This window comes from Schistocerca serialis, chromosome 9, assembly GCF_023864345.2.
Source record: "Schistocerca serialis cubense isolate TAMUIC-IGC-003099 chromosome 9, iqSchSeri2.2, whole genome shotgun sequence".
NCBI lineage: Eukaryota > Metazoa > Arthropoda > Insecta > Orthoptera > Acrididae > Schistocerca > Schistocerca serialis.
This window is the reverse complement of record NC_064646.1, coordinates 379,818,159-379,832,162: the sequence shown is the minus strand read 5'-3', so window position 1 is coordinate 379,832,162 and position 14,004 is coordinate 379,818,159. Positions and strand designations below refer to the sequence as shown.

Genomic DNA, 14,004 nt, shown 5'->3' with positions numbered 1-14,004 from the left:
TTTAGCTCCCTTGTCTCAGAGGGGCGAGTGTGGGCTCTCATTGTAACAAGACTCCTCTCTTCAGACCGAAAAGTTTAAAAATACAATGATGGGATACATTTTTTTTAACACAATGAAGTATACACGTGTGTTTTAATATATATACAAAGACGCTTTTCATTCATGACATTTACAGTACTGAAGCACACAGGAAAAAATTGTAGGACATTTAAAACACTAAACTGCTTGCCACTTGATGAGAGGGACTTGCACTGATGAGGTGTAATGGAGAGACAGAAAATCCTTTGGGGTAGCTAAACTGTGTGTAGGGGTAATGGTTTCAGGTTGGTTGGATTGTGAGGATAAGTATAGCAGGATCATAGGTAGGAAAAACATGGGATTTGGGATACAGATAGTAAGTTAGCACAAAGGCCAGGCCAAAGCCAAGATGAGGAAAGAAAAATGAGGAATGGGGAAGGTGAGAAACCCAGAAATTGGAAAGAGATAGGGACGGAAGCATTAAATCTGATAGAAGGGATAGATGCCTGGGGAGCATGATGGATGTGGGAGTGCCTGCACCCTATAGGGCAGTGTTGGACAAACCTGGACTAGGGTGTTGAGGTGGTTGAAAGCAAAGTGGACTTTGTGCAGGGAACAGGTGGCTCAGGTGTTTAGGTGGAATACAGACCACGCCGCGATGGAGATTTGTTGGAGGATGTGGCGTAGAAATGATCATATCAGACTCACTCGCCAATGTCATATATTCACAGCCACAAGATGCAGTGGAATGAGAAATGTTGATTTACCTCTGGGTGGGGTGACCTGTGAGTTCCCACAACACAAATACAGGGAGATTGTCCTGCAAAGGTGTTCCTGATTTCAAAATTAAATATCTCTAAACCTAAGATGAACGAATGAGTGCAACAAATGGTATGTTTATTGTGAAAGCTGTAAGAATTTTATACAGAAGTTAGTTATACAGTACCTTCAAAATTTCTCGAAAGCTGCTAACAGATGGCACTGGAATCGCAATATGTAATGCCTATGAATAGTGTTCTGCAGCTCAGAGCAGTCAGTTCCAGCACTGAAACATGAAAAGAGTTTGAAATCATGTATCCATTGAACAACATGTGGTACTGGAATCCCATGGCTTAGAACACAGTCCTACAGCAACAAGACACAGTTTTCAAACATGATTTAATGTTCAAAAAGGACCTGATGTGAAATCCATTTGCAGACTCTCCACTAAATCCCAATCAACAGGCAGTGTGGCTGATGATTTAGTAGGGAATATTAGCACCAGGCAGACTGTTGTTACTCCTGAAAATGTCACCATAGTTTCTGCAATTATTCAGCAAAATACAAGGAAATTCGTCCAAACAGGTGCAGCAGAGACTGGTTTGAAACTTTCAAGCATGCACAAAATACTAAACATAGCTTACACATCTTTCCATTCAATATCCATACCTGTGTGACAAGAAGGCTGACTTTGTGAACCAGATTCTCACAATGATTGACAGTGAAGGATTTGATGTTGGCTGCATCTAGTTCAGAGATAAAGCACACTTCCATCTGAAAGGAGTCATCAACAAACAAAACTGGCAATTTTGGGATTCCAAATATATCCATTTGTGTGATGTGAAACCTCTGTATTCTCCTAAAGTTATTGTTTTCGCTGCATTATGCAGCAGATGCATTATTGGTTCCTTTCCCATGTGAGAAACAACCACTAGTGACATTACATTGCAATTCGGGAACAATTTGTTGCCAATCAAATAGGTATCATGTGTTTTAGACAAGATGGGGCCAGCCCACATTGTGCCAAATAGGTATTTCACTTTCTTGTTGAATACTTCAGGAATAGTGTCATTACGTTGGATTATTGCAAATTTAGTGATTCAGGGGTGAATTGGATTGATCTAACTCCCTGTCACTACCTTTTGTGTGGCACATTGAAAGACACTGTCTACTGGAACCATCCCACCATGCTGGGCAATTTCGACTCATTGATCTGTGAGGCTTCTGATTCCATTTCCATTGAGACACAACAGGAGATGAAGGCAATTTCATTGTTTGTTTGTGCCACCTATGTACTACGAGTGGTGAACATTTGGAGAAGATTGTGAAGAGATTGGAAAGACTGCTTGCAGAGGATGAGTTTAATCGAGGAGGTTACAATTTTAACCTCCTTGACTTTAATTGCACATACTGACAGTGTCATCTGTTAGCAGTTTTATGAACTATTTTGAAACTTCTGTATAAAATTCTTATAGATTAGACAACAAAATAAATTTTGTTGCACTCATCTATCTTAGTTTTTGAGGTATTTAATTTGAAGTCAGTGACTCCTTCACCAAACACCCAGTAAGACTCGTGAGACTCTGACATTTGATTGTCATTTGTAACAGTGCTATGGCGATGAAGGCAGACATTCTACAAAAGTTAACACAAGCTACATGCAATGAAGAGCCAAAAAAACTGGTAAACCTGCCTAATATCATGTAGGACTCTCGCGAGGACACAGTGCCGCAACACGATGTGGCATGAACTCGACTAATGTCATAAGTAGTGCTGGAGGGAGTTGACACCACGAATCCCCCGGGGCTGTCCATAAATCCGCAAGAGTACAAGGGGGTGGAGATCTCTTCTGAATTGCACCTTTCAAGGCATCCCAGATATGCTCAATTATATTCATGTCTGTGGAGTTTGGTGGGCACCGGAAGTGTTTAAACTAGGAAAAGTGTTCCTGAAGTCACTCTGTAGCAATTCTGGACCTGTGGGGTGTCGCATTATCCTGCTGGAATTGCCTGAGTCTGCCCGAATGTGCAATGGACATGAATGGATGCAGGTGATCAGACAGGATGTACATGTCACCTGTTGGAGTAATATCTAGACATATCAGGGGTCCCAAACCACTCCAACTGCACACGCCCTACAACATTACAGAGCCTCCACCAGCTTGAACAGTACCCTGCTGACATGTGGCACAAATGGATTCATGAGGTTGTCTCCATACCCGTACACATCCACCCACTCGATACAATTTAAAACGAGACTCATCCAACCAGGCAACATGTTTCCAGTCATCAACAGTCCAATGTCGGTGTTGATGGTCCCAGGAGATTCGTAAAGCTTTTGTGTCATGCAATCATCAAGGGTACACGAGTGGGTCTTTGGCTCTGAAAGCCCATACTGATGATGTTTCGTTGAATGGTTCACACTCTGACACTTGTTAATGGCCCAGTTCTAAAATCTGCATCAATTTGCGGAAAAATTGTACTTTTGTCAAGTTGAACAATTCTCTTCATTCGTCATTGGTCCCATTCTTGCAGAACCTTTTTCCAACCGCAGCAATGTTGGAGATTTGATGTTTTACCAGTTTCCTGATATTCACGGTACACTCATGAAATGGTCATATGGGAAAATCCCCACTTCATCACTACCTTTGTATTTCTTGCTTTTATGTTTTCATTTTCTTCAAAGGCAAAGATAAAAGGTGAAGTGGTAGTTCAACATAGAGGCTGCGCCTTCCCTCATGTATTTTTGATTTTCAATTGTTAAAAAAACATATGATTTTTTCCTGTCCTTTGGTAAGATGAAAGACTCACTCTCTGTTAATGAACAAAGGTAGATGCACATTAATTTTAGAGCAAAATCAGCGGTAGCCATTTTGGTTGTGAGAATAAGTAAAATGTCTGTATTTTTGATGTATGTAGAAGAAATAATAATGGGGTATTTCACCAATGAAAAACTGAGTTGTTATTCATAAAATATAATAAAATCCAACTTTGAAGTTATTATGAAGATCTAATTAGAAAAGAAATGATGGACATGGTCAAGATTTTGTAGGAGGATATGGCGATCAGACATAGTATTATTGATTAGTAAGCATAAATATGCAACAAGAGAAAGGACATTTTGTTTATGTGGAACTAATATGAAAAGATTATTTACCCATTTACAGGCATAGCTCAGCTTATTGTGCTTGTCCGACATGCTGAAAAATTAATCTCTTTATTTCCATATATCTAAATATTTATTATTTTTTTATTAGATTATAAGATGCTGTGTGCAATTTCTCATGCACTGACTGTAACACCATGTTCAGACTCTCTTAAATCTTGATAACCTGTCATTGTAGCAGCAGTAACTGATCTAACAACTGTGTCAGACGCTTGCCGTCTTATATAGGCATTGCTGGCCGCAGCACCGTATTCTGCTTGTTTACATATCTCTGTATTTAAATATGTATACCTATACCAGTTTCTTTGGCACTTCTGTGTACAGTCTAGTGGATAGACCCAGAATAAGCCAGGGTAGTTCCACTGGGATCATTTCAAACTACTAGTTATTAAATTGTATTAGGAAGTAGCCATGCATTGCTGTGGCTCAGTCGGGCTGAATGGAAAAGAAAGGAAATAGAAGCACACGTTTCTAATATGAATGGGAATTGTATGTATGTGTCTTAGTCTCCTTTCCCCTTTCTCTGTCCATCTCCTCCTCCTCCTGCTCTCTCTATCGACAACACCTGCCCATCTTCTCCTGTCCCCTCTCTCAGTCGATCACTTCCTCCCCCATTTCAATGTTTATCTTCTATTTATTTTATTTATTTATTTATTACTTGTCATTAGCCATCATTTGTTGAAATAGACAGTTTTGACATTACATTTGATAGTGAATCTAAAATTGGGAAACTATGTACATTCAGATTACATTACATGAGGATAAAGAGTTATTCTCTACATTATAATTCCTTAACATCATAGTTACTCTCTACTACATTCCAATTCCTTAACATCATAGTTACTCTCTACTACATTCCAATTCCTTTACATCATAACTACTCTCACTCTCTACTACATTCTAATTCATTTACATCATAGATACACTTACCAGCTAACAATTTGTGCAGTTGCTTCTTGAAGGCATCACCTTGTAGGTCTTGCAGTGATTGTGGTAACTTGTTATATAATTTTAATCCTGTTTGCTTAAAGCTACTTTGGACCTTAGATAGCCTAGTAAAGTCTACATCAAGATTGTTTTTATATCTGGTATCATGTGAATGAACATCTGTTCTGGACAGTAAGGTATGTATTTGTTTTTTTATGGAAAGAAGACAGGTTTTTATATACAGAGAAGGTAATGTTAAGATGTTAAGCTCCTTAAAGTGCTTTCGACATGATTCTTGGCTTTTAATACCTGTAATTGCTCTAATTGCTTTCTTCTGCCACATGAACACTGTCTGAGCACCAGTTGAGTTGCCCCATAATTTTATTCCATACTGTAAGTGAGATTCAAAGAAGGCATAATAAGAAGATAAAAGATGTTTTCTGCTAACTAATGTTTTTAGTTTCCTTAACAAAAGGACTACTCTAGATAGTCTGGTACATAACAGTTCTGTGTGGGTGTTCCATGTTAATTTTGGGTCCAGGTGGATTCCTAGAAGCCTTACAGAGTCAGACTCATTTAATTTTTCCTGTAGATTGTGCAAGAAGAAATACATAGTTTCCGTCTTGCTACTGTTGAGCATCAGCTTGTTACTGTGGAGCCATATGGCAGACTTTTCAAGCATTACTTTTGTTTGTTTCTTCACTTCCTCCAATTTGTTATCTGAGGTAATCAGGGTTGTGTCGTCAGCATATATTATTGACTTGTGAAGCATGAAAGTAGGCAAGTCATTCATGTATACCAGGAAGAGAAAAGGTCCAAGCACTGAGCCTTGTGGCACGCCTCTTACAACTGGTAGGGCATTTGATTGCTGGCTATTTACTTTAACTACCTGAGTTCTGTTAGTCAGGTATGATCTGATTAATGCCAGTTCGTTATTTTTCACACCATAGCACTCTAGTTTATTTATTAGTATTTCATGGGATACTCCCCCTCTCTCACAATCTCATCTTGCCTCACTCTCTCAGAAATTTTTTGGAAATTTCTGACGAGTTCCTATGGGACCTAACTGCTGAAGTCATCGATCACTAGGCTTACACACTATGTAATCTAACTTCAGCTAACCTACGCTAAGGACAACACAAACACCCATGCCCAAGGGAGGACTTGAACCTACAACTGGGAGAGCCACGTGAACCACCGTGGCAAGATGCCTCTGACCATGTGGCTAGCCCACACATCTCTCTCTCATGTGCTGACTATAACACCATGTTCAAACTCACTTAAATCTTGATAACCTGCAATTGTAGCAGCAGTAACTGATCTAACAACTGTGTCAGATACTTGTTGTCTTATATAGGCGTTGCCGACCACAGTGTCATATTCTGGCTGACCACAGCGTCATATTCTACCTTTTTACATATCTCTGTATTTGAATATGCATACCTATATCAGTTTCTTTGGCACTTCTGTGTACATTCTAGTGGACAGACCCAGAATAAGTTGGGTAGTTTCACTGGGATAATTTCAAAATACTAGTTGTTAATTTTATTAGGAAGTCGCCATGCATTACTGTGGTTCAGTCGGGTTGAATGGAAAAGAAAGGAAAGAGAAAAATAGATTTCTGATATGAATGGGAATTGTATATATGTGTCTCTGTCTCCTCCTCTTCCCTTTCTCTGTCCATCTCCTCCTCCCCCTCTCACTGTCGACCACCACCTGCCAACCTTCTCCTGCCCTCTTTCTCTGTCTATTACCTCCTCTTACATTCACTATCTTCTCTTCCTCCTCTCTCCCTATTTCCTCTTGCCTCTCTCTCTCTCTCCCTTCCTCAGCCCATCTTCTGCTCCCCCTGTTTCTCCATCTCCTGCTGTCCCCTCTCTCTGTTCAACTCTTCCTTTCTGCTTTCTGTTTCCACTTTCTTTCACCCCTCTCTCCAGCTCCTCTTCACCCCTCTCACTGATCTTGAGCCTTGTTTATAGTTATTTCAAATTCAGATCCTATAGTAGTATTCAAATCATAAGCTCATAAGTCATAAATATAACTTTCCTGTTTGCTAATAACATTTCACTATTATATATTTTACTCATATATTTATGTATTATACATATTGAGAGTGCACTGACAGAAAAAAATTGCAACACCAAAAAATAATTAATGTAGAGTAATTATATTCCAGGAATGCATTTATCTAGGTAACATATTAACATTGCATGGTCTCAAATTAATGTAAGTGCAAGATATGCCATTGCAAATGTGAAATATTGGTGTATTAATAACCAGTGTAACTGCCAGAATATTGGCTCCAAACATGTTTCACAGGTGCCAGATGTCAGTTTGTGGGGATAGAGTTCCATGCCTGTTGCGCTTGGTTGATCACTACAAGGACAGTTAATGCTGTTTGTGGATGACATTGAAGTTGTAATCCGATGATGGCCCATACATGCTCAATTGGAGACAAATCTGTTGATCGAACAGGACAAGGCAACATGTTGACATCTGTAGAGCATGTTGGGTTACAATAGCAGTATGGAGGCAAGCACTATCCTGTTGGAAAACACCCCTGGGATGCTCCATGAATGGCAGCACAACAGGTCAAAGCACTAGACTGATGTACAAAATTTGCCATCAGGGTGGGTGGGATTGTAGAAATTGCACCCAGACCATAACTCCATTGTAGGTAAAGTGCCTCTAGCATGCAGACAGGTTGGTTGCATGCACTTATCTGGCCTCCTCTAACCAACACATGGCCATTACTGGCACCGAGGCAGAACCAGCTTTCATCAGAAAACACAACAGACCTCCACCTTGTCCTCCAGTGAGCTTTCTCTTGACACTATTGAAGTCACAAATGGTTATGGTTTCGTGTCAGTGGGTATCTGGCTCAGAGATGTCCTTCAAGTAACTGATTTGTAATAGTTCATTATATCACTGTGGTGCCAACTGCTGCTCGGATTGCTGCTGTAGATGCAGTACAATGTGCCAGAGCCATACACTGAGCACGATGGTCTTTCCTCTTGGTAATGCCGCGTGACCATCCAAATCACAGTCTTCTTGTAACTGTACATTCTTCTGACCACCACTGCCAGCAGTAGTGTACAGAAGTACATTCCTGCCAAGCCTTTCAGCAATATCACATAAGGAACATCCATTTTCTTATAGCCCTTGTTCAAACTCAATGAGATGCTGATAATGGCATCTTTGTTGCTTTAAAGGCATTCTTGCTAACATCAACTCACCACATCCAACAAACTGAATCTGATGAGCGTGACATCACAACTGTTACATTAGGTTCATTTGAGCACTTGCCAGTGGGCTGATGCACACGCACAGTTGAGTCACATATTAGCAGTACCTTGTCCCGCTTCTGACTGTTAGCTGTATCAGCAGTAGCAACAAGCAGCTGGATCCTAGCCGGAAAAATTTTTCTGGCTCACCCATGCTGTCAGATTTGCACTGAATTGTAGTGGAGAGAGGTAATCTCCATGTGACTCATGTTTATGTTCATCGATGTTGCTGTTTCCTCTTTGTTTATAGTTCTCTCGTCAAATGAAAACAAAATGAATTTCTGTGGCCGTGAACTATCTGATGAATTAAAATACATGAAGGGCTAAAATATGTTATTAGTCTCAATTTCCTGATCTTATTTTATTTCCACTTTTTGGCAATCAAGTATTAATCGTCTTGCAGAAAAATGAAGGCATTTTTATCAGTTTGCTGAAGAAATTTGGCTTTTATTAATCTTTTCCGCAGAGGCAGTCAATTTATTTGAAATGAAATGTTTCAGTTCACACTATTGACTAGTTTCAAGTGCTCGCTGAATTTCAAGTGCACATTTTCATCTTCTGTCACAATAAAGAACCAAACATGAGATAATACAGTACTGGTACACCAAAAAGATTTACATCCTGAAAACTGCACTGAAAAGCTTAATGTCAAGTTTGGGACTACTTCATTGTGAATCTGGACATACAAATATACAGTTCAAACCAAATTATGCATTTTAGTATGGTTTACGAAATTCAAATGCTCATGGGGTAATCTCTATTGTACTGTTTCTTCTATGAAGTAATATAAGATCTCTTAATGCTTTATAGGTACGAACATATGGGCTTCCTATGTTATCACAGATGAGCACATACAGTAACACCTGTTTTCTGGCACTCTCTGGCAACTGCTACAAAAAATCTATTTCTAACATGTCATGGGAGAAATTGTGATTAGTTGTTCGAAAAGTGAAAGAAATTTACTTTTATGCAAGATGAATTATATTACATTTGAGAATGTGCGATGAATTTCTTAAATCACAAAGCATTTGATTCTCATTTAAAACTTAACACTTTGACGACCAGCCACTTAGAGGAATTTTGAGCTCAGAAGAAAGTGATATTTCTGTTTTATGCTTTACTGAGCACTGGCTAAATAAAGACATGATAGAACTAGCATATCTACCTCAGTTTAAATTAGCTGCCACATTTTGTAGAGAAGTACTCAGGCATGGTGGTAGCTGCATATATGTTCGAGAAGATATAGACTTCACTAACATAACCAAATTTGACAGTTTATCTAAAGAAAGAGACATAGAACTCTCAATAGTAGAACTGCCAACTAGCAATTCTATAATCATCTGTGTATACAGGTCACCAGATGGCGATAAAAAAGCTTTTTATAATCATATGGAAGAGCTGTTAGAGGACTTCAACACCCTTAAAAAAAATATTATCATATGCGGTTATTTCAATGTTGATTTCTCCAAACCCAGTAAATTTAAAGATGAAATCAAAGACTTACTGAAGTCCTTTAACCTAAAACCAACTATAACCAACCCAACTCGTATAACCACTACTTCTGCAACAACCATAGATCTGGTGTTTGTAAACACAGATAAATATATCTGCAACACACAGACTGCAAACACTGGTTTTAGTGATCACAATGCCCAAATACTAACAATCGCTATTCCAGGAAACACGAGAGCTCAGAAAACTAGAACTATTGTGAGGAAGTTTAAAAATGAAAATAGATTACTTTTGTTCTCTCTTGAGAAGAGAAATCTGGACTGATGTTTACAGTTCAAACAGCACAGATGACAAGTTTGATAAATTTATGGCCACATACAAACATTTTTTTGAAATAGCCTTTCCTAAACAAATGTCACTTATAAATTCTGTGCACAAACCAAATAAATGGATCACAACAGGAATAAAAATATCATGTCAGAATAAAAGGAACTTATATGAATACTCAAAGCAAACCACAAATCCTGTATTTATCAACTACTTTAAACAATATAAACAAATACTTAGACAAGTTATAACAAAAGCAAAGAAAATGGAAAATGACAAACAAATAAAAAATTCCAGGAATAAGACTAAAGCAACCTGGAGTATCATAAAAAGAGAAGCAGGTACTACATCATTAGCCCACAAAAATATAGAACTTCATGAAAACAACAATAAAATAATCAGCCCCACAGTAGTGGCTAATAAATTTAACAAATACTTTTCTAATGTAGCACACCACCTGATTACCAAACATTACAACTCACAACCAGACAGCAATACACTACAGTCTGATACAAAACTTCTTACAACACCTGAGGAATTATCTGTCATTATAAAAAGGTTACCCAATAAGTATTCAGCAGGTACTGATGAAATACCAGATATGATCATCAGAGGAAGTGTACCATATATCGTAGAACCATTAACGGATATTTTCAATTCATCATTCGTGAGTTGTATATTCCCAAAAAATCTGAAAATGGCAAAAGTGACACCACTGTACAAGAAAGGGGACAAACAGAAGCAGCAAACTATAGACCTGTATCAGTATTGTCAGGCTTTGGTAAAATTCTTGAAAAACTATTTCTTAGAAGGCTGACAGCCTTTCTAAATAAAGAAAACATAATAAGTGATGCGCAATACGGATCCAGAACTGGCAGATCAACACAGTCAGCTATTTATACCTTCTTAAATGAAATTCTAATTGCAGTAGATAATAAGCAACATGTGTCTGGCATATTTCTTGACCTTAGTAAAGCCTTCGATGTAATTGATCAAAATACTCTGTTGCAGAAGCTAGGTAATTATGGAATACGAGACCTGCCAAACAAGTGGATACATTCCTACCTTCATGACCGTCAACAGATCACTCAAATAAAATACAAAGACATAAAAACCCCAAAAATTTGTAATTTTTACAGTAATGCACGAAACATTACATATGGAGTTCCTCAAGGGTCAGTCCTGGGGCCAATTCTTTTCATTCTTTATGTTAATGATCTGTCAGAAAAAATAACTAAAGGGACAACAGTACTTTTTGCAGATGACAAAAATATCCTAATCAAATCACGTGATGAGGAAAGCCAACAAAAAACAGCTACAGGTATAATACAAAATTTGACACAATGGTTCAGAACAAACAAGCTAATAATAAATAATGAAAAAACAGTGACAGTCAATTTCCACAATTCACAGAAACTACATCCTGCAAGACCAATTTTTAAAATTGATGGAAAAACTGTCTCATCCGTGAGCGACACAAAATTCTTAGGTATACATATTCAGCAGAACCTAAAATGGGAGACACATCTTAACCATGTAAATAAAAAGCTTAACACACTTACGTACGCAGTAAGAATCCTCGCACAAAATACAAGCCATGCGTCTGTGATCACAATGTACCATGGCAGTATTCAGTCACTGCTGATGTACGGCATTATCTTTTGGAGGAACTCCGTAGGTATAAACAAAATATTTAGGCTACAGAAAAAGATGGTTAGAATAATAAACCATGCTAAGTACAGAGACTCCTGTAGAGCAATATTTAAAAATCTCAGTATACTGCCTCTTCCTTGCTTATATATGTATGAAATATTAAATTTCACAAAAAGAAGTATTTTAAAAGATGGAAATATCTTCAAATATAACTGTGATTACCACCCTCATGATACTAGGCAGAAGCATTACTTACATGTCAATACAGTAAGTACAAACATTTGTAAGAGAGGAGTGTATCATACTGGCATAATGCTGTACAATCACATGCCATCCTATTTGAAACAGATGCAAAATTTACAAAAGTTTAAAGTGGAACTGAAAGAGTACTTGCTTGACCACTGCTTCTATTCTGTTTCCGAGTTTTTAGAGTACCAGAAAAGTGTAGTGTAATTGCTCAAATATTCTTAATAAGTCTATCATTTTATTTTATTATATTAAATTTGTCATCATTATTCAACATTTATTGAATAATTTTTAATTATTTATCCTTTCAAAATAACAATGTGTATGATTTTGTATATACTGTACAAACCTGACTTGTCCTACATCGTTTGTGCAAAATATGTACCTAAACACGATTTACAGGACCAATAAAGAAATTATATATATATATATATATATATATATATATATATATATATATATATATATATATATATATATATATTACTTACACACACACACACACACACACACACACATATATATATATATATATATATATATGTATCTGAAGCTAAAATGCATGCAAAAAAAGACCAATATTATACGCAAAAGCTTAGCTTTTCTTGTAGCTACACTGCGTGTGCTATTTAAACCATTAACTTATCCTATTTGTCTGTTTGTGCTACTTAACAGTGCATGTTGCTATTGGATGACTGGATGACTACTCGCACATCACGTGTCCTATGCTCTGAATATCTGCTATCAGCTGGTGAGATTATGTGACATGAGCTATGGTTGGCTTACAAAGATGCATCACAATCTCGATTTCTGTGTTTCGTAAACCAACGTGCTATGTTTGGTGTAATTCAAATTTATACTTTCATAATACGAGAATATGCAGAGTGCATGTTACTCCATGTCAATGATAATTCGGAAATGCGATTTTTTTTCTGGTTTCGTTTTCTAAAGAGCCAGGAAGTTCTATGCCAGTTCAAGTCATGAATGATGGCGGTCGAGTTTAGGGGTGTTCTGTGCACCTACGTCATGCATTCTCCAACAGCCAATGAGTGTCAAGTAATGTTCTGAGCACTCTGCTGTGAATGCCGTAGCTAATGGGAGGATAAAATGTGATTGTAGTGATTTGTTTAGAAAATTTCTATTCCATTTGTTGCGAGTTTCCATCACCGATGGTGGTAGTTTGTGACAGATTCTGCCTAAAGTAGCAGGAGACATAATTTGCAGGATTATATGATTACTTCATGAGGAAAGCATGTGCATGCACGTACCACAATTGTCGCTTGCCACCGACAGAATGCAGTATACACCCGTGCCTTGACATAGGTAAAACACCATCGTTCGTTGATTCAATTAAACTCAATTCAATTTATTATCATCCATTTTATCATATACATGATATAGCAATTGTCATATAGATAGAAAGAGAGAGAGAGAGAGAGAGAGAGAGAGAGAGAGAATGATTTATATTATTAACAATTAAGGGAAATAACATTTTGTTAGTTACACTTTAAATACTTTGTCTTCTTTTTACAGAAAGATGAGAAAAAAATTTACAAGGTTTATACAAAGAAAAATCCATTAAGGGGAATAACATTTTCTTAATTACACTAGCAGAACTAGCACCCCTGAAAGAAAGGATATAGCGGAGACATGGCTTAGCTTAATCTCCCAGGAAGTTTCATATCAGTGCACACTCCGCTGCAGAGTGAAAATCTCATTCTGGAAACATCCCCCAGGCTGTGGCTAAGCCATGTCTCCGCTATATCCTTTCTTTCAGGAGTGCTAGTTCTGCTAGGTTCGCAGGAGAGCTTCTGTAAAGTTTGGAAGGTAGGAGACGAGATACTGGCGGAAATAAAGCTGTGAGTATCGGCCATGAGTCGTGCTTCGGTAGCTCAGTTGGTAGAGCGCTTGCCCGCGAAAGGCAAAGGTCCCGAGTTCGAGTCTCGGTCGGGCACACAGTTTTAATCTGCCAGGAAGTTTCATATCAGCGCACACTCCGCTGCAGAGTGAAAATCTCATTCTGGAAATTCATCAACATTATAGAAACTCTGACCTAATAGGAGCCTCTTTAATTCTTTTTTTAAATGTACGCAAGTTTTGTATGCTCTTTATTTCTTTTGGTAAGGCATTGAACATTATTTTGGGTAGATACATCACACTATTTTGGTACAGA

At 37.8% G+C, this 14,004-nt stretch overlaps 1 non-coding gene across 1 annotated transcript; it reads left to right on the top strand.

Moving 5' to 3' along the window:
- The first annotated feature begins 13,711 nt into the window (after positions 1-13,711).
- On the top strand, positions 13,712-13,786 carry Trnas-cga (transfer RNA serine (anticodon CGA)). Its single transcript has one exon. It is a non-coding gene; the product is annotated as a tRNA-Ser (tRNA).
- Positions 13,787-14,004: the final 218 nt, after the last annotated feature.